Genomic DNA, 21,781 nt, shown 5'->3' with positions numbered 1-21,781 from the left:
ATTTTAAATATCTTTTTGTTTCAACACCTAATTTTTTATTTAGATCTATCAGTATGTTTACAATGTATTTTGCTCTGTGTTCATTCTTTGATTTCAGAACTTCAACCTTTCTGAAGCATGTTTTCAGAGTTTCTCTTTAGTTTCTTTAGTGGAATTCTGCTGGTGGCGTTTTGTTTCTTGTCTCTAAATAAGTTATTTAGCCATAGATTGATGAATATTTTTCTTGGTTGAGAATTTCAGAATGGCATTATTATTCTTAACAAATAATATTGTTTATTTTACCTTTCATTCTTTCAGATTTCAATATGATTAAAGATAATTTGATTTTTCTAGTGCTAATTGAAATATTTTTCCCTTCCTGATTCTTTACTATTTCTCTAGGAGATACGTAGGTGTAGGTTTATCTCCATTGTAGCTTGCTTAGCATGCATGGAATTTTTGAACATGTGGATTAATGTCTTACAAAAGTCTAGAGAACTTTCAGCCAAAATACCATCACATATTGTCCCTTCCTAGTTGCCTTCTTCTATGAGAACACTCACTAAACACATGCTACACTTTCTCACTGTAGGTCTTCCATGTCTCTTCATGATTCTGTCCACATTTTGCATTTTTTAAAATTTTCTGTAATGCATTCTGAAATATTTATGAACTCTCACCCTGGCCATCTCTAATCTGATGAGTTCATTTTTGAGTTTTTAATTTAAAATATTATATTTTTATACAAACTGCTTTTCAAATTTGCTACATCAATTTTTTAGTCTCCTAAAAATATATTCATTTTATTTTAAATTTTTTTACAGCAAATGTGCTTTATAATCTAACAGTGATATTTCTACTAATGAACCGTTGTGGATCTGTTTGTACTCTTTTCTACTTTCCTTTCAAATGGTGGAATATCATTTCCTTGCGTACTTAGATGCCTTTGAATGACAAATATTTATTTTTCTCTGAAAATTATTTTTGTGGACTTTTGAGGATTAGTAAGAAGAAAATTTGCCAAAGAGAATTTGAATTTTTTTGTGAGTCTACTAAAGGCACCACCATTCTGGGACCACATTATGTTAATTCTTGGCCTAAAGGTGTGTGGACGTATGTTTGGACTGCACATTTAAACAATTTTTAAATTAATTGCTGTAAATCATTAATGATTGAGTTTCTTTAAATCTGTCCAATCTCAAGTCATTTTTATTTGCCGTTTCCAGGGAGTGTGAAATGGGACTAATTTACCTCTGATTCTTCTTTATACTGAGGATAGAAATTTTGGTCCTAGCTTTAGGGAGGAGCTCCTGTGTGATGCCCTGTCTTGGGAAAAACTATGTATTTCTTTACTGTCTTATGTGATGTATGACAGGAATCTGCACTCATTCATTTTGGTACATGTCCGTAGGGCAAAATCAGTTTCGGTGTTTAGGTATATTTTGTCTGCTTCCTGCATTCCCATGGTTTTGACCTTATATTTTACTTTTTTTGTGTGTGTGAACATACCAATGCTTCACTTTTTTCCAGTAATATAATCAACTATATTATGAGAAAGAAAAATTTTGATAAAACACAAATTTCATGTTTTCCTATTCTAATTGGCTTTTACATAAAAATACAGGTAAAATTTAGTTGTGCTTTTTTGCTATTTCTGTTTGGCTATTCTCTGTTTGTCTATGTCTTCTCCACATAGGCACAATTAGGGAATTTTGTACACTCTTGTGCCAACTGCTTTGATAGTCACAAGATGTATTTCTCGAACTCCTAGGTATAAAACTCAAGTATACACAATTTAAATTCTTTTTCCCTCACTTCTATTATGTTTCCAGTCTCAATAGAAATCGATGCCAATCCAGAAATACAAGCATTATTCTAATACTTCTCACACATTACAGATATAGATTAAATTTTCTAGATCTCCTTAAATACTGTCATTTTTCACTACTTGTATCTTAACTGTTATGTTCAACATTTTCTATAATATTAATATGTTGTGAAAATTTCCTTACTTTCTTATTTGTCCCAGGTTCAATGTTTTGCAGTCTCTACCTCACCCTGTGAAGCATAAACATTGTACACGCTGTACAAATAATACATAGTTCATGTACTTAGAGATTGCACAATTTTTATTTGGTTGACAATAGTTAATGTTTTCTTCTTCATTTTCTACTTCCTGATTTTTCTTTATTTAGTATATACTACATTATCATAAAAATAAGAACGTTTTACAAACTACAGCTAAAGCAACCCTAGGAATAAAATGCACAATAAAGATACGTAAACATACAGTTAGATATACCACGTACCCTTCTAATTTATTTAGACATGTAATTTTAGTACAATTTTAATTGTACTAAAGTTACACACACTAAAGTCTGTGTGTTATCTGTCATCGTCTTAGTATTTTTATGTAACAAATTTTGTAAATCAAAAAGTCTCAATGTCGTTATAAACTGTCTTGGCAGAGGTTGATCTCCAAGGAATAATTTCTCTCCCAAATTATGTCAATCAGAATTTCACTCTACCATAATTCTTTTAATCAGTTTCAAAGGAATAATAAATTTCAAAATTGTTCAAGGTACTTGTTGTACTTCAAGTACATTTTGACAGGTGTAAAACTGTAGACAGACTGATACACACATATTCTAATTGACTCAGAAGTATATGGGACCTACTTTAAAACCTAGATTTTAAAATGTCGTGTCAACATACACATGTTCTCCTTGTGAAATAATTGCTTTTTATTCTCTGGATAGAATAATTTAATCTTTAAACCTTCAATTCACTGTTAAAAACAAAATATTACATAAGGATATGCTTATAAAAGTAATTCACAACTAGCTTTTCAATTCAGAAATATATGTGAAAAATCATCAAGCATCTAATGGATTTCAAGGAGAAATGGGTTAGTAATTTATTCCATATGTCTCAATTTTTCCTAGACTCAAGGCTTCCTTTAAAATAATTGTAGGCGTTTAAGAAACCATGTAAACTAAAAAGAAGAAATTGTGACACTGCTGCTTAGGTTTTTTAAATCTTTGGACATGAATCAATATATTTTTATATTTTATCTTAATTAGACATGGTGAGTTCACCATCTTCCTGTCAGTATGGCATCCAAACTGATTATCATAGATTACAAGTTCAACTATCAACTGTGTTCTGAGAGTCTAAAAAAATAAATGAATGTATTTGTTTGGGTATTCTTAAAGCAGGAGTGAGGACACAGCAAAAGTGAGACAAGGAAGAGAGAACAAAATAAAACAGGAAAGATAGAAAAGCCAATACCACACGTGTTAAGAGGCAAGTTCCTGTGTTAGATATCTGGGCTTAATTCTATGGGAAGCTATGTGGAACATGCCTCACAATTACATCACTGAATCCAGGGAGATTCTTCTTAGTTACCCTCACCTTTTCTTCCCACTTCATGCCCAGTATCAAGCTCCCGTGCTGCTAGAGAAAGTCTTCAGCTAGAAACAGGTGCAAATTCTGGAGATGAGACCTTGTAGAGTGTTAAGAATGGTTTTCTTCCCAGCAGCTACAGGTAAGGAATAGGGGCTGGGCTATTAATACATCTGCTACAAATCAATAAAGCCCTTATGCTCCTTTTGGTGATCGACAATGTATTTAAAAATATTAGATGATGAAGAAGAGCTGCAGAAAGGAGGAAACAGAAACAAACAGCACACCTCTTGGTTTATTTTTATTCATTTCATCAGTTTCAAGGAAAATGTGTTGGGAGTTCCTGGCATAGAGAATGCCACAAAGACATGTTTTCAATAGTGGTGCTATCCCTAGGGCACAGAAGACCCAGAGAAAGCCCAAGTGGCTGCTGGAACAAAGTCAGACACCTTGCCACCTGTCCACACTCCTTGGCTCTGCCATCATGCTGAAGATCGGTTTAAAGGACTGGCTTCCCTTCCCCCAAAATTAAAAGAGCACAAACTGAGAAACTGAATGTAGGAGACAGCAGTGGATTATGCTGTTCTCGGGGGTCACCTCAGGTTTGGAAGCATTCTTTCAAATTAACCCATCTCAGGCCATCTGCAGAGAAGAAAGGTGGTACCCAACTTTTTTTCTTGTCAGCATTTGGTAGGGGTGTTTTATTGACCAAATATGTTCCCACAACCTAGTTTTTTGTAACTAACTAAATATAGTAGATTTTTAAATTTTATCATCAAAATCTATAGACAATTTTTGATTAAAATAGACTCCACATCTATGTCCTGCTTTTCTTCTTATTATTAATTACATTGCTGTATCAAAGAACAAGACTTCAGAATCAAGAATATCTTGTCTCTTTGCATTGAATTTATACAAGGTGCTCTTTCTTTAATGCTGTGTCAAGGGATATATTTTTACTCATTAAAAAGGAAGATCAGAATCTTGTTGTATGTACTGCTCCAACATATTAATAATTAAAATTAGGAGGTAAATGTGGTCAAAGCTATAGAAAGACTTGAGATGTCATTTATATTGATTACTGTGTAGCGCTCTACAAACAGAAATTTTTAAATATTAGTTTATATAAATATTTTGTAGCATTTCAAATATTTGAGTGCCTGAAGTTTCTACTCTTATATAGTTCAGATTATCAATTTGAAGACTTACTCCGCTAGTTAAAATGTTTTTAGTCTCGTTTGAGTGTTATATAAAAGCAATTTTCAGTTAAATGTGTTCTGCTTACATAAAACATTACAAATTATTGAGTATTTAATTACATTTTCATGTTCCTGTAATGTCTTTAGAAGATTTTCATATTATTACCTATCAATATATGTATGCTTTGTCAAAGAAAAATCAAACATATATATCATTGAAATTGAAACTTTTTAAAAGTACTTATTAATTCTATTGAAAAACCACATCCATAGGAACAATTACAATATAATATTGTGAACATGTAAATATATATCCTATGTCTATTTTATATATAAGCATATATGATTAAAAATATAGTTAAGAATTTTTAAACCTAGTATTATAAAGTAAAAATTAGTTAATTTCTGATGATTATTTGTTAATCAAGATAAAATTATTTTGATTTGGGTGATTTTAAATAGAGAAAAATATTAAATTACATGACAAAAATTCTTTATAAAATGTTTATGATTTTTACGTTGGTTTTATCACTTTATTCCACTATTTTATTTTAAGATGACCTGCCTTGTTTAAAACACTGTATTCATCTTAATTAAATTAAATTCCACTTGTAAAAAAATTAACAAATGATTTGCTCTATTATACAGTGCGGTTATAAACTGAGTCAGTATCTCAAGATTTGATCCCCATTATCGTCATCCGTGGCCCTATTTGTTTTATAAATGTATTGTCTTTTTCCATGCCTGTCACATCTCTATTGCTCATTCATTTTTCTCTTTGTCCCTTATAGGGAGCATTGCCTATCTCTAGATTAAGCAAAAGTTGCATCTTAAAAAAGCACAATAACGTGCTCAATCTTTCTCACACAGAGAAATGTTTGTTAAGTAATTAAAGTGTAGATGATGATACAAAGAGCTTGATTAAATTAGATGCCAAAGCACCCTTGTGATTCAGAATATGAATGGTATTTAATTTCTTTGAAATCAATAATTGCTGAGTGACATTAATTAATGCTAATATTTCAGAAGTTGTTCTAGTTAGTGAAATGTATACAACGTGCAAAAGATTCAGAACTCTGAAGGGCAACCTTATTCTATAATTAAGAATTAAGTATTAATTCACATTAGTTATTGGGGAGAAATAATTAAGAATTAATGACTGAGAAAATGTTTTCATTTTTTATTTAGAATACTATTTTGTGCATGAGCATTACTGCAAGTTTTGCAAGAAACATAAATTCAAAGAAACAATTATGTGCACAAGATGAATTTAATGACATCTTGATATTTTCCATGATTAGAGTTTTATTTGGTAAATGTTTAAATGCACATCAACTAAAGAGAATAAATGAATCTTGGAAATCTTGTAGGTAAGGGTAAATATTAGGATGCATCCAATTACATTTACACACACATACAATTACATTTACACCCATACATGCACACACACTCACTGATACACATGTGTGCATATATATACATGAATTTACTAATTGATTTTAACTAATATTTATAAGAACCAGTAGGATTGATATATATTGTTGAACCTGAAAAATATTTATTACATACATGTTTAAAATACACAAACAAATAGTAATTGCACTAGGCATTTGAAATTGTACTAAAATATAAGCTGTGAACATTTTTTGATTATTACAAATTCTTACACTGAATAAATATTTTTATTTTTATAAGATTAATATGTTTGATACATGTGTACATTTTTTACAATGTATTATTTTATTTTTGTCATAGAGTCATGTCATGCATAATAACATTTCAGTCAAAGATGGATTACATATACAAAAGTGGTCCCATGAGATTATAATACATATTTTTACATACTTTTCTATGTTTAAGTATGTTTAGATACATAAACTCTTATCACTGTGTTCTTTTTGCCTGCAGTATTCAGTACAGTAATGTAGTACACAGATTTGTAGCCTAGGAGAGAGGCTATACCATATAACCTAGACGTGGTAGGCTGTACAATCTAGGTGTTTGTAATATTCTCTGTGATGTTTGCAAAATGATGAAATTGCCTATGGATGCATCTGTTAGAACGTATCCCTATCATTCAGTGATGTGTGACTGTACTAAAATGCTCAATCTAAGTTTCAGTGCCCTCCATAAAATTGTTGTACTGTGAAATACAAATCTCTCACCCATGGCCTGAATATGTTTGCAAACTAAGCAGATCATGGGAAGGAGAATGTGCTGGCATCGCTGGGATGATTTTCTCACACTACATGAATAATATCTCCAGACGTCACGAATATGAGCCACTTGCAGAGTTAAAGTAGGCATCTCTTTGCTGGGAAATTTATCAAATGGGAGTATGAAGTGTTTTTAAAAGATACTTGTTTGTAGCCGGTAGGCCTACAGTGGCTCATGGCAATGGTTGAGGTTGCTAAGATTTGGTGGAAGGAGGCAAAATGAAATGGCCACTTATATGGTATGTGGATCACTTGTTTCTGTTGAGTTACAGATTCAGCTGGCTATTTCTCCCAATGTTAGTTATTTGGAGAAAAGAAACATGATGGTAATTTTTGGGTAACAAATACAATATTTGATGAAAGCAAATTTATTGAGGGTTAGACAAACTACAAGATACTTTAGGCTGCAAAGTCAACATGAGACTTCTGGCCCAAATTGTGCAGAGTTTGGGTCCAGCTGCAAAGATCAAAGGAAGAGGCCATATAAGATGATTTTCACTTTTGACACCAACTGGCAGTTCAGGGGTTTCCCCAGAACACCCTCAGTTTCAAGAATTTACTAGAAAGACTCACATAACTCATTGAATGCCATTGTACTCATGGTTTATAATAGAGAAAGGGTGGAAATTAGAACTAATCAAAGGAAGAGACATATCACATAAGGTGGAATCTAGGAGGATTTTGAATGTTAAGTTTCCATTGTCTTCAGGACATATTACCTGTCATTGTTGTACAGCAAAAAACATGGAGTACTACCAACCTGGGGAGCTCACCTGATGCTAAAAAGACACTATTTAGAAAATGAAAAGACAAAGGAAAGGATGAGATAAGATGACCTTCCACATTAAGGCACTGGAAAGAATAGCAAACTAAACCTAAAGCAAGCAGAAGGAAGAAAATAAAAATTAGAGAAATTGATAATTTATAATATTAATAATATTTGTTAGTATTGAATAATTGATATTAATTCTTGACTAGCTTTTTTAAAAAAGAGAAATATTCACTTCCCAATTTATTCTGTGGGGCCAGTGTTACCTTGATACAAAAATTAGTCCAAACAGCATAGAAAAATAAAACTACAAGAAGTATAAATGCAGAATTCCTTAAAAATGCTAACAAATCAAATCTAGCAACATATAAAAGAATTATATACTATGACAAAGTGAAATTTATACTAGTACTCCAAGGTTGGTTTAACAGCCCAAAATCCATTAAGGTAATACATCTTATCCATAGAATAAGAAACGAGAATTGCATGATCATCTCGATAGATTCAGAAAAGACATTTAACAAAATCCAAATGCTTTAATGATTACAAATAAAAATAAAAACTCAATGAACCAGGAATAGAGAACTTTCTACACCAGATACATGGCACCTGTGAAAAGCCAACAGCAAACATGCAACTTAATGGTAAAAGAAAGGATACTTTCCCGCTATGGCCAGAGATAAGAATAGGATATATACTTTGACCTCTTCTAGTCAACACTGTACTAAAGATTTTATGCAGGGCAAATCGGCAAGTAAAGAAATAAGAGTCACCCATGTTGAACAGGAAGAAATAAAAGTTTATTTGCAAATAACATTCTTGTATATAGAAAATTTTAAGGAATCCACTGAATGGTAGAACTGGTAAGTTATTTCAGCAATATTACAGCATACAAGATAAATATACAAAAATCAATTGCACACATCTACAATGAAAACCCCAAAATGAAATTAAGAAAACACTTCAATTTACAATAGCATCAAAAAAAGAAATAATAATTAATTTGGAAAATGTGATACAAGATTTTACTCTGAAAATTAAAAATTATTATTTAAAGAAGATCTAAATAATTAGCAAACATCTTATAGCCATGAATTGGAAGATTTAATATTGTAGTACTTCACAATTTGAACTACAGATGTGATGAAATCCCTGCAAGTATCCCAACAGACTTCTGTCTAGAAACTGACAAGCTGATCCTAAAATACACATGGAATTGTAAGGGACTCAAAATAGCCAAAATAATCTTAAAAAAAGAAAACATATTAGGATAATTCACACCCACGTGCTCCAAACCTTACTGCAAAGCATCAGTAATCAAGACAACACAATACTGATAAAGGAAAAATATATAGATTGATGGAAGAGAATTGAGAGTCCACATATAAAACTATGTATCTAGAGTCAATGGATTCTTACAGTGGTGCCATGTGCAATCCAATGAGGAAGAGACAGTCTTTGAACAAACTGGGTCAACAACGTACACGTGGATCACCACTTGCAAAATAATAAATTCGAACACTTACCCCAAAGCATACAAAAATAGTAACTCAAAGGAATTAAAGACATACATGCAAGAGCTAGAATAAAGCATATGGGAAAATCTTCAGGATTTTGGATCTAGCAAAGAAATAGCTGTAACACCAAAAACATTAGCAACAAAATAAAAATTAGATATTTAAAATTTCTTAAAAATTAAAGACATTGGTGTTTCAAAGGACAACCAAGCAAGTCAAAAGGCAGCTCAAAAATTGTGAGAAAATATTTGAAAAACACATATCTATATGTCTGTATATATACGTATCTTGAATATAGAAAACCTGTTTTAACTCAGTAACAAATATCCCAACTCAAAACTGATAAATGATGGGAATAGATGTATTTCCCAAGAAGATACACGAACGGTCAATAATCTCATAAAAAGATACTCAATAGCATCACTCATCAGGCAACTACAAATCAAAACCACAGTTAGATACTCAATGGCTAGAACTGGCCACTTTGGAAAATAGTTTGATGGCTTCTAAATATATTACATATAGAATTGTCATATGACCCAGAAATTTATTCCTAGGTATACACCCAGATTATTGGAAAGAGGTGTTAAACACAAGTTGTACACAAGTACTTTTAGCAGCAGTATTTAAAATAGCCAAAGGCTGAACACAACTCAAATGTCAATAAAAATATTATTGGATAAACAAAATGTTATATCCATGAAATTGAATATTATACAGTTATAAAAAGAAATAAAGTACCAATACGTACATGAAACTTGATAGCATTATGCCAACTGAAAGAAGCCAGGCACAAAAGGCCACCTATTGTATGATTCTATTTAGATTGAAAATAGAATAGGAAAATCTATAGAGACAGAAAACAGATTTGTGGTTGCTTAGGATTGAGTAGGGGATGGGTGCATAGGAGGTTAACAGCCTGGACCGCATCTTTCTGGTGTCGCCCATCACCGTCCTGCACGAGATTAACGAGGCCAGCCCGCTCTTCGGCATCAGCAGGCAGGACCTGGAGATGGACGACTTTGAGATCGTGGTCATCCTGGAAGGCATGGTGGAGGCCACAGCCATGACCACCCAGGCCCGCAGCTCCTACCTGGCCAATGAGATCCTGTGGGGTCACCGCTTTGAGCCCGTTCTCTTTGAGGAGAAGAACCAGTACAAGATCAACTACTCGCACTTCCACAAGACCTATGAGGTGCCCTCTACGTCCCGCTGCAGCGCGAAGGATCTGGTGGAGAACAAGTTCCTGCTGTCCAGCGCAACTCCTTCTGCTACGAGAAGGAGCTGGCCTTCCTGAGCCGTGACGAGGAGGATGAGGCGGACGGAGACCAGGACGGCCGAAGCCGGGACGTCCTCAGCCCCCAGGCCAGGCATGACTTAGACTCCAGGCTGGCGGCGGGGCCCTGGAGCAGCGGCCCTACAGACGGGAGTCAGAGATCTGAGCCAACCTTGGCCGACATGCAGCATCCACCCCCAGCCGGGGAGAGGCCCCGCGGTCGCTCAGGGGCCCCGGGTTTGAGCAGAACGGGCCCAGTTCCCTGGGTTGCAGACTCAGTAGCGTTTTAGTCATTTTATGTTTCTTTGCAACGGCCTCAGAAGGTTGGCCGGAGAGGGGCAGCCAGAGCGGCAGCCCCCGGCCTCAGAGGCTATCACAGGCTCAGGGCAAAGAAGTGGCCTCCTGCGGGGCCAGGCCACGGGGGCCAGGGCTTCTGCCTGAAGATGGAGCTGCAGCCTGCGGGGAAGCAGCTCAGCTCGATGGTGGGCCCAGCCTCTGCTGTCCAAGGCTGGCTAGCTGCGGTGCTCCTTGCTGGTTTTTAACTTGGGGAGAAACACCGGGTTTCAGCTTTCTCGACCTTAGCTTGGGTGAGACTGTTTACAAAAAAAAAATTACCATGCAATTGGAGAAAAAAATTTTAATTCATAGGGGGCAAAAAGAACAATTAGAATTCCATGGGTCTGCCAGGATGCAGCAGCTGGCTGGAGGCTCCAGAGGGTTCCCCGAGGTGGGACCGGCCTCTCCCCGTGTGTGTGGGCACCGCAGTCCCTGGGCAAGCAGGGTGCTCTGGGACCGCACTTCGTCGAGCTCACGAGCCAGCTAGGCTCTGTTTGTGATAGAAAAATCAAGACCATGTTAATGATCGTAATAAAAGCTTTCTGCTGTTGTTGGGGTGCTGGGTGGGGCTGGGAAGAAACTGGTTTGAGCTTTTAGAGTTTGCCTTTGTACCTTAGAGGTGTGTCTCAGGGCCAAGCATGGGACCTGCCATCGAGGGTTCCTCCACCCACCCTCGATTTTCCTGTTTTGCTTCTCTCTCCATTTCTGTCCAGGCCTCCGCCCCTTCCACAGTGAGGGGTGGTTAGGAGCCATAGGCCGGGATGGCTCCTTGGGAAAGGAAGTCGGGATCCCAGGCTAGGAGGAAGCTGGCAGCCCTGTCCCCACTGGGCCCACAGTGTGAGTCGTGCCTTAGAGACTCCGGGTTGTCCTGTTCTTTCTGGGCTCGCTCATCTCCCCCCCAACCCTGTCCCATCCCACCCCACCCATATCTCTGCTGCTGAAGTTCCTCCAGCCCCTCTGTCTGCCTTGTGAAGGTGGCAGGGGCCAGGTCTGCCTGACATAGGACCACATCCTGTCCCTCCCTCACCTGGAGCAGCACAGTGGAATTCAGGCAGGGCACAGCCAGGCCCTGGTCAGTGCTGAACGGCAGAGGAAAGATCTTAGGGAAGGAGAGGAATCGCCACCCCCTCCTGCCAACTGGGATGACTGGAGGTGAGCGTGTGCGTCCGGCTCATGTGTAGGAGGCTGTGTTTGTGCCCATGTGAACCCATGTACTTGCGTGTGTGTCTGTGTGTAGCCTATGCCTGCTGCTCAGAACACGGTGGCCACCCCCTGAGCCTCTGCTGGTGCTGTGCTGCCCGGTCCCCACCCAGAGGGTCCTGGGGGGTGGGGAGGAGCCACCGTTGGGAGGCCCCTGTACAGGGTGTCTGCCCTGCATGAGGTCATAGAATGTCAAATTATTTTAAATGGTGAAACTGGAGAATTTTCATGTTATTTTCAATACATAGCAGTATCTAAAGACATAGGCGATGAGACTAGACCACATTAAGTGCATTTTGATCTCTTTGAGGTCCCCTGTGTCGAGATGTGTTTTCTCAAGGTCCCCTGCATGGCTCCACAGCGTGCTGGGCATCCACCCGGCTTCCTCAGCCTCCGCCTTGGGTGGGGGTTTCCTGGGGCTTCCTCATTGGTGAGGGTGGGGCATGGTGGCAGCTGTTGGGAGACGGAACAGAACTCAGCCTCCTTGCAGCTCCCAGTGGTCTCCAGCAAGCACACAGGGCTTGTCCCATGATGTCACCTCTCCCAGGTGGCAGGGCCGAGCCTCCTGCCTTCCCTTCCTTCTGCAAGGATGTGCTGGGTGCCTGCTGTTGCAGCAGCGCCCTCCCCAGCTGGGGGAGGCTGACCTGAGACAGGCAACTCCTTTCCCAGGAGGGGAAGCGCTGCTCCAGCTTGTAGCAGGGAGGGGCTGAGGAAGAGTTTCAGAGCATGCCAGTGTCTCCACTGCGGTGACAAGACAAGCCTGGGGTGGGGTGAGGGAACACACATGGCCCAATTTTGGGAAACTAGACTTTCATCTGTACCTTGAAGCTCAGCCCCAGATCTCCAAGGTCTTCAGCAGGGACTTGTGGGGAGAGAATTCCTTCCCTTCCCAAACTATGTGAGTAGAGAGTTCTCCACTCCTCTGCATCAGCAAAGGACTCAGGGGACCCTCTTTCTGCAGGATTTCAATGATGATTCCAGACAACCCCGGATAAGAATCCCCTGCCCGAGTCATTCCTGGGTGATGGTGCCGTGCATGGCAGAACGTGGAGCAGGGGCTTGGGTGCCAGGGCCTAGGGAGTCATGAAGGCTTCCCAGTGGGAGCTCCCTTGGGTTGGACTTGGGGTGACCGGGGGACCCTGGAGGTGGCTTGGTTTGGTGGGGACCTCCTTTCTGACTCTGGGGCCCTCCTGGGACCCCAGTAGCAGGATCTAAGCCAACTGGGGCCAAAACATGGTGGCATCTGTCTCCACTCCACTCAAGCCCTCCAGGCCATTCCCATGGCACTGACTGATAGGCATGAGGCCCTGGCCCCAGTTGGCGCTCAACAAATGCTTATCGCAGAGTCTCCAGGTGCACTGTCCTGGCTGTACTAATGCCGCAAAGGGCCCTGGGTAAGAATGCAGGCCACTCATTTGCTGGGGGACCTCCTGTGAATTCCTTTCCCCCTCCAGCCTCGGTCTCCTGATCTGCAAAAAGGGGGTGTTCATAAGAATGGCCAGCTCACAGGTTTGTTGGAAAGGAGGAGAAAGAACCCTGACATAGTGAGTGCTCCTCGGTGCCTGCCTTCTGCCAAGTCAGATTGCACTGGCACTGCCTGCCCTCCTGAGGGGCACGTGGAGGTGCTGCTCTGGCTCAAGGTCACAGCAAGGAACACATAACCCAGGCCTAACCCCAGGTCTGCGTGACTTCCATGCACTTCCCTGCTTCTCCAGGGATGAAGTGAGCCCAACCCAGAATCTGCTTTAAAACAGGTAGAGCTGGGGTCGGCGTGGAGAGCTTGTGAGTGTTCACCGAGCGCCTGCGAGCTTGAAGTTTGAGGTCTGTCAGGCCCCGCCCTTGATCTTGGGCTGGCCCCTGTCAGCAGGCCTCAGAGGCACTGCTAACCTATTTTGGAGGTGGTTGGTCAAGGGAAGCTAAGGGACTTGCTCAAGGCCCCCACAGGGTAGTTTCTCAAGCTGGGATCTAAGCCAGGCCCTGGGCCCTTCGGTCAGTTGACCCAGATGCTGTCACCCTGCTGGGCACTGGACACCTCAGGGCCTCCGCCTGCTGGTGACCAGGGCTGGGCTGCGGTCTCGGCCAGTGGAGGGATGCCCAAGCTGGGGCCTGCCCTGGACTCATCTCCACTTTGCCCTTCCTAAAACCGGTCTGCAGAGAGGACCCCCACAACTTGGGAGGAATCACAGCCCAGATCAGAGCTGCCTGTGTGCTCCCCAGTGGCAGTGGGGGCCCCCAAGGACACACCTGACCCCCTTCAGCCCACTCTCCACCCAGCACCAGACTGGTCTTCTTACAACCAGAATCAGGCCTTGCAGTCCCCTGCCTGAAACCCCCCCTGGCTTCTCCCTAACACTGGCAATAAAATCCCAGCTGCTCCCTGCCCGGTTCACCTCTGCAAGCCTGCCCTGTGCAGCCCAACCTTCCCTGCTCTCCCTCCCGTTCCTGCCCCTCTGCTGCAGGCACCTTGTCCCTTAAGTTCCTTGACATTCCACATGTCCCCTTACCCCAGGACCTTTGCGCATGCCTTTCCTCTGCCTGACACTTCCCCTCAGGTCTTAGCAGACCCAGCTCCTCAATTTTTGAGTCTAGGCCTTCCCGGACCCGGTGTGAGGGATGGCAGATGCTCCCTCTGGAGGCAGCCATCACCCCCAGCCTTGCTGTCTGCTGTCCTCACCAGGCTGTGAGCTCTGCGGGGCAGGGACTGCCGTCTCGGTCCCCGCTGGTGACCAGTGCCAAGAGCAGGGCATGGAGGAGCTCCATGTGTGCTTGGATGGGGGGTGTGGGCCCTGCAGGTGTCTCTTCCACACAGAGGGCTCTACAGGTCTTGCCACCTGAGGCCCCCTTTTTGCTGACCCAGCCAGGATGGGGCCTAGCCACCGGCCACACCCAGGGGAGAGTAGCCCAGCCTGGGGCAACTGGAACCGGGAACCAGGAACAGAATGGACAAGGGCTTTTGTGCTGAAGGCGATTTGAGCCCAAGGAAGGCTCTGGTACTCCACCCACTTTCCTCCTAGGTGCTGCCAAGAAAACATAGAAGGCGGCTCCCCTTTCACCCACAGCGGGACTGGGACCTGGATGGCCTGGCTTCTGGACTCTGCCCTTAAGTGTTTATGACTGGCCAACTCTGGGCCTCAGTTTCCTTCTATGGAACAAGAGCTCCATTCATTCCTTCGACAAGTATTTATGAGCTGCCACTGTGAGCATCAGGGGCCAGGTGGGAAGGAAGCCAGGCCCAGCAGATGGTGAACAAGAGTCTGGGCCTGAGTCCTCTAGAAGTGGGGATTCTGGTGCAGGGGAAGGATAGGGGAGAGGGGAGCAGCCTAGGCAGGAAGGAGCTGAGGAGGGATGTGGGTGCCACTGGAGCCCATCACTGTCTGGCACTCCTAGGAGTGTGAAGAGGGGCAAGGGGTTGTCCTCCTTAGGTGAGGGGGGTGGGGCGGCGGTGGCGGCTGTTGTGCTCATCAGTCAGTCCTTGCCTGCAGCCACCCTGGGAGAGGAGGTGGCTCCTATGGATCCAGGACTATTCTCCAGAGGAGGGTAGCAGGGAGATGGGCACTCCTCCCAGGAACCAGATCTGGGTGGCACCAACCATGTCCACTGCAGCAAGGAGCTACAGAGGAGCATGGTCCCGGGATCCAGCAGGACACATGCAGGGGCTGTGTCCGAAGGCAGGGAGGCCTGGCTGGAGGGACTGGGGACCTCCCAAAGGAAGTGACACTTCCTCTGGGATCTGTGGGATGAGTGGGTGTTTGCCAGGCACACAGGGAAGTGCTTCCCAGGGAGAGGGACAGACACAACCAAAGGCCTTGCAGTGGGAGACAGCAGAAGGAAGATGCTTGGCTGGGGTGGGCGGGTCACTGAGAGCCTGAGAATCCTATGCAGGGCCCAGCCTCAGTCTTGTTCCCAGCCCCTCCCCGGCCTCCACCATAGCCACAGTGTGGCTGCATTGCCAACCCCGAAATGTCAGCCCTTGGGAGCAGGACTTTTTGTTCTGCTTTGTTCATAGCTGGGTCCCAGCCCCCAGAACTGCAAGCATCGGCACCCAGTAGGCACTCAGTAAATCCTTAGCTGTTTCAAGATGTAAAAGGACCTTCAAGCCAGAGTTGGTGCAGTGTGGGCTTGTCCCTGGGGTGCCTGGGACCCTGCTGCAGGGCAGGGTAGGGTGGTAACCACCAGTGACCAGGAGCAGGAAGGGATAAGGTCCACAATGTGTCCCAGGGGCTCCTCTGCACAGCTAATGCCAGAGGTGCTGGGAGGTGGGCCACACAAGCAACCCCAGCCTCAAATTAGGGACCCACCAACCAGGATCCACTGTGCTGTCAGAATAACATTTCGAAAGGCAAAAAATAAAACACATTGAGTTTCAAAGGAAATCTGTTTTATTGAAATGAAGTTATCAAAATATGAACAGATACATTGGTGGTATACCAATGGTTCTATTTCCTCACGGACCTGCTAATGGCCTCTGCCTCCCTGGCTGGTGAGCACAGCCCCTCTCAAGGGGGCCAGCAATGTCACACGGCATGGGAATGCCTCCTGATCTGCGGGCAACAGGATAGTAGGCACTGGGCACTTCTCACCCTTGTCTGTCAAGGAAGAAATTGCAAAACTTCTCTGAGAGTGAGATGAAGTTGAGATTGAATGCTTCTCATTTCCCAGTGCACGTGCCCTGAGGCTTATCCCCAGACCCTGAGGGAGTTCAGGCCACAGGGGCTGGGCTGGGCCAGAGTAATTTCTTGAACCCAGTGCTGAATGTCAGAGTCAGAGCACTCCTGCCCGCCCCAACCCCCAGCCCCCAAGTCTGCTCGACCTGAGGGAGGATGGGGTGCTGCCTATGGAATACCAGGACAGTTCAAGGGTCTTTGCCCTGCACTTGTTTGGAGTCTGCAATGGTGGGTCATGACTTTCACTTCATGGCCGTTACAGGGCACTCCCTTTGCACTTAGCCCAGAAGCTGTAAACACTATGAATGCCATGGACAAGTGAATAGCAGGGAATGAAAGCTAGGGGTCCTCTTGGGCATGACCCTATGCCAGTCCTGGAGCCACCCAGAGAGGACATCTGAGGACTCTGAAGACCTTGGCTGCACTAACTTCTCTGTGCCTGTTCTCTCCTCTGTAAAATGGGGCTGATGATCATAAAGCCACAGGTAAGAAGTAGGCAACCGCCTATGGCAGCACGTGGCACATGGGCACTGCCTGAGCACCAGCTTTCCTCTTGCTGCCATGATCTAGGGGTACAGGCATCCCAGGTGGAGCAACACTGGACTGGTGCTCTGTGGCTGGAGGAGAAAGGGAAGGCCAGTGGGGCTGGGCCAGTTAGAGCCAGGGAGGAGGAATAGGCTGGGGCTGCAGCTGGGATCTGCTGACTCCAAGTGTGATGGGAGCAAGGAAGACCCCTGACATGTTTGACTTTTCAGGATCATTCCTGTTGCCATGTAGGAAGCAGGCCAGGGAGGAGGGCCTTGGGACTAGGGTAGGAGGCTGAGTGTGTAGCCCAAGAAGGGGCCCGAGGAAACATCGTGGCATCCAGGCTGGTCTGTGGACTTGGGTGGGAGCAGCCAGGCAGATGGGGACGACTAGGGAGGAGAAGCTTGCGGAGAGTGATGGCCTCTCTGGATGCTTTAAAATGCAAACAAAGGCACAGCCACTTTGGAGGTTGGTTTGCAGTTTCTTGATAAAGTTAAACATACACTTGTCAGACGATCCCACCTTTTGTCAACTAGGTACTACTCAAGAGAAATGAGACTCATGTTCACACAAAAACTTGTAAGTGGATGTTTATAGCAGTGTTACTAGTAATCACCCAAACAAGGAAGTGGCCCACATGTGCCTCACCTGGTGAGGGGACAAGCAAGCTGTGGCCCACCCCGAGATGGAAGCATTCCGAGCAGGGAGAAGGGAGGTTATTGACACCTGGCACCACAAACGTGTCCCAAAGGAAGCGGCTGAGCAGAAGGAGCCAGGCCCCACCACTTCCTGCTGTGGGTCCCACACGTGTCCATGGAAGCTGTGAACGGGGTAGGGGATGGAGAACACATCCTTAGCTGCCAGGGGCTGATGGTGGAGGTGTGGTTACCACGAGGGACAGGAGGCAGTTTTGGGGCTTTGTGTCTTGATCATGCCTACACGGATATGTGCACTTTGTCAAAACTCACAGGAGGGTGCACAGCAAAGGATGAGTATAGGTACATTACACCTTAAATTTTTTTTAAGTGGGGAAAGAAAAAGAAGTTGCCACAAAAACCTTGTATGTTGAGCCACCAGCCTGTGTGGATTTCAGACACATTGGAGGAGAGGTCGAGTCTGTAGGTCGAGACTGGGTAGTCACCAGCTGTGGATGGAGTCAAGTGACTGAGAGATTAAAGACACCAGACATCTAGACACCGAGGATGTGGCAAGGCGAGGTTGGGAGAGGGCACGGAGGTGGAAGGCATTGGGACTGACAGAGGCAAATTGGCAGGAAGATTGACACACAGATAAAAAGAGATGGTTGGATGAGCAGAAAGTCAGACAGAGAGACAGACGTGGACTAACAGACAGGCAGAAAGTGGAGACAGAGACAAATATCCACTAACCAAGCAACACGTAGACAGAAAGATGCTGTAAAGATAGAAAGTTGTGTAAGTGGATGGTTGGAGCTAAGGGTAGCTCTCAGGTGGACACAGACAGAAATGCAGACAGATGTCTTGGCTTATGAGTGCATGAACAGCCTGCCCTGATTTTCTGGGGCATTCTGCTAGATCTTGGATCTGTGGTGTTGGTATTGACTTATGTCCTCTTTGGAGTCAGAGATGACTCCTCTCGCTCAGTGCCCTGCACCACACTTCCTTTCAGCTGGGCCGGCCACTGCTGCACAAGTGGCTGCAGAAATCCCTCCTGGCAGGGGCTAAGGAAGGCAGGCTGGGCTGCTGTGCAACCCGGACCATTTTCTGAGTTGGGAAAAGGGTGCTGTCCAGGTGGTGTGGGCCGTGTAAAGGCAGTAAAGGGTTTCAAGAGGCCTGTCAGTGCATATCATCTGGAGTAGGGTGTGTGCTGGGGAGCAGGGAGGAGTAGGACAGAGAAAGCAGGAAACTTTGAGCCTGCCTGAGGAAGACCATCCGCATGGATTGTGAAGGATGGCTCATATTGACTGTATTTTCATTCAAATGTGCAAAACTATTTACTGAATTTTTTTTACTGACCGAAAATAACTCCTGACTTACAGAATATTTTCATTTCCAAGTTACACTTTACCCTGAGTTACATAGCAGGCGCATACATAGTGATTCTGCACCCCACGCCCTCACCAGCCCCTGGAAGACACTGGCTGGCCCTTGGCTGAAATGACCCAAATCAAAAGCCCCTGCCTTTTTGCTAATGGGCGTTGGGGAGATTGACCAGCAAAGAGCTATGGACAAGAAGCAGGACTGTACATATAAAAAGGACAAAAATCAGAGCCCAGTCCCAGGCCTGGGCAGCTCCCGTCAGCGTCCCATCCCCCTTGCTCTGAACCGGCTGTGGCCCGCACTTTTTCCCATGGTCATGCCTGGGAAATGAAGGTGCGGGGACATGCAGGCGAGCTGGGGCGTGGAGTCACATCTGTTTCCAGAACATTCATGCTAAGGGAGGAACAGGGTCCGCATTGGAGAACATGGGGCGGGTGGCTGGAAAAAGGGAAGCTAGAGCCACTTTTATTGTTTCCTGGGGTAACAGAAAACTTGGAGCCACAAGTGAGTCCTGGGAGAGTTTGGGTTAACTGGCCCTGAAGCCATCCTGTGTGTGTGTGTGTGTGTGTGTGTGTGTGTGTGTATGTATGTTCCACTATGTGTTTTTCCCTGTGTGGCCTCTGTGTGTGTGTGTTTGCCTGAACTGGTTTCAGCGGTGAAAATCCTGGTGCTGACATGGACAGAATCCATGAAAGCATTTCGAGTCCTAAGTCAGCTGACCTATGTTGGGATGTGGCACATGTTGCATCGTCTGCCTTTGAAAAGGGGTTTTCTGCGAGGGCTTGCAATGAAGGCACTCTGATCAGAAAATGGCGGAAGGAAGTCATGCCCCCAAAAGGAGCCATTAGTGAATCCCACTATTAATTGTTAAGTTGTAGATTCTGGGCTCAATACTGCCATTTTCATGATGTTCAAGTGATATAAAGGGCCAAACAATGTGAATCTCAAAACTAATATGGGAATAGAATACTTCCTGCTCTTTGACTGTTTGACTAAGCACATACATCAACCTTTCCATATTTTTATTTATTTTATTCTGGCTTGTTTTGGGTTTAAGGGGAAACTTTCATGATAATTTTACCCTGAAGCCATTTTCCTGGAATGTGTCTAGGCAAGGGATTCCAACTGGAACCCGTGGAGGCCAGGAAAACACTAGTCATCAGGATGTATTGCTTCATCTGGGGAACACCATAAGGGACTCAACTCCAGGCACTGGTGTCTGGCTCTTGTGCATTTGCTAAATTGACATGACTCCAGGATCTGTAGCAGGCCCACACATCCTTGATGAATACAGTGAAGTCTTGTTTTTACCAGCACTCAATTGGCCAAATATCTTTTCCAGCAATGAGATATCAGAGGACACAGTGAAGTTATTCAAATTAGGGTGGAAAAATCACCAAAATTCACTTAAAATCATGTTTATCGAAAGTCCAGTGGGATCAGGTTAGGTAGTAAATAACAATACAGAATGAATATTTTAACGAGATTACAATTTTAAGCTTGTCTTTTTTCCTTTATGCTTCATTATTTACTCATTGTACATTCACAGAAATATATTTGCTAAGCAAAGAGAATGACATTTGGAAGATAAGTGATTAAACAGTGTCTAAACTAGTTGCAACAACTGACACCACCACCAGTAACATGGGCTGTTCATTGAATTCTGGCAACAATTAAACATCTATTCATCAGTATCTAAGATAAAAAAATAAAACTTTCATCTCTGAAATAGTAAGGTATATGTTCAAACAATGCATCCTTAATTTTTTTTAGAGACAGGGTCTCACTGTGTTTCCCAGGCAGGTCTTCAACTCCTGGCCTCAAGCAATTCTCCCACCTAGGCCTCCCAAAGTGCTGGGATTATAGGCGTGAGCCACCACGCCTGGCCATCCTTAATTTTTAAGACTCCAAATTAAGTTGGAATAGACTGATATATCTAAATCAGATGAAGCATGTTTCTCTTTAAACAAGGGAACTTACAAAACAGAAGTAATTTTGTTACGTGAGCTAAGAAGCCATAAAGCCTTATTTGACAGTGTGCTACGTACCCACGATGGCAGCATGAAGACAAAAACAGGAGGAATCAAAGCAATTGTACTGTGCAGATAACATGGTTCTTTAGGGTCAAAGGAAGGCTTCCTTTGTGCTCTATTAATGAAGCATAGTATTCATGATGCGTGAACGTGGAATGAATTCCCAATGTCCTTTGGCACAGAACCACACTCATTTCATGAAGTGTTCATGAACTGTTGATGGCTGCTTTTACAAAACCATGGCAGAATTGAGTAGTTGTGACAGAGACCATATGGCCTACAAAGCCTAAAATATTTAATATCTCACCATTTATAGAAAAAGTTTGGAGATTTCTGATGTAAGCTCCAAGAAGCAGCCAACTTTGTCTGTTTTGTGCACAGACATTCTAGCTCATAAGGAAGGCACTTTTCGAATTTGTCTTTAATGGATGAATGGACAGACAGATGGGTGGATGGACACAGGGATGGATGGACAGTTCCCACACAATGTTAGAGTTGACCAATGGTCAGACCATACATTTATGGCAGCAGAATCTACAACCTCATGGGAGCTTATCCCACAGGTTTCAGCCACTTACTGTGAAGCAGGCTTAGAAAAGACCAAGAGTGGGGCTCTCCCAGGAAGAAGTGATAGATGGGGAGCA

The 21,781-nt window shown here is 43.4% G+C and overlaps 1 pseudogene; it reads left to right on the top strand.

Moving 5' to 3' along the window:
* Window positions 1-8,237: 8,237 nt before the first annotated feature.
* On the top strand, window positions 8,238-10,538 carry LOC101059690 (ATP-sensitive inward rectifier potassium channel 12-like; annotated as a pseudogene).
* Window positions 10,539-21,781: the final 11,243 nt, after the last annotated feature.

This window comes from Pan troglodytes, chromosome 19, assembly GCF_028858775.2.
Source record: "Pan troglodytes isolate AG18354 chromosome 19, NHGRI_mPanTro3-v2.0_pri, whole genome shotgun sequence".
Lineage (NCBI taxonomy): Eukaryota > Metazoa > Chordata > Mammalia > Primates > Hominidae > Pan > Pan troglodytes.
This window is presented reverse-complemented; position numbering and strand designations above follow the sequence as displayed.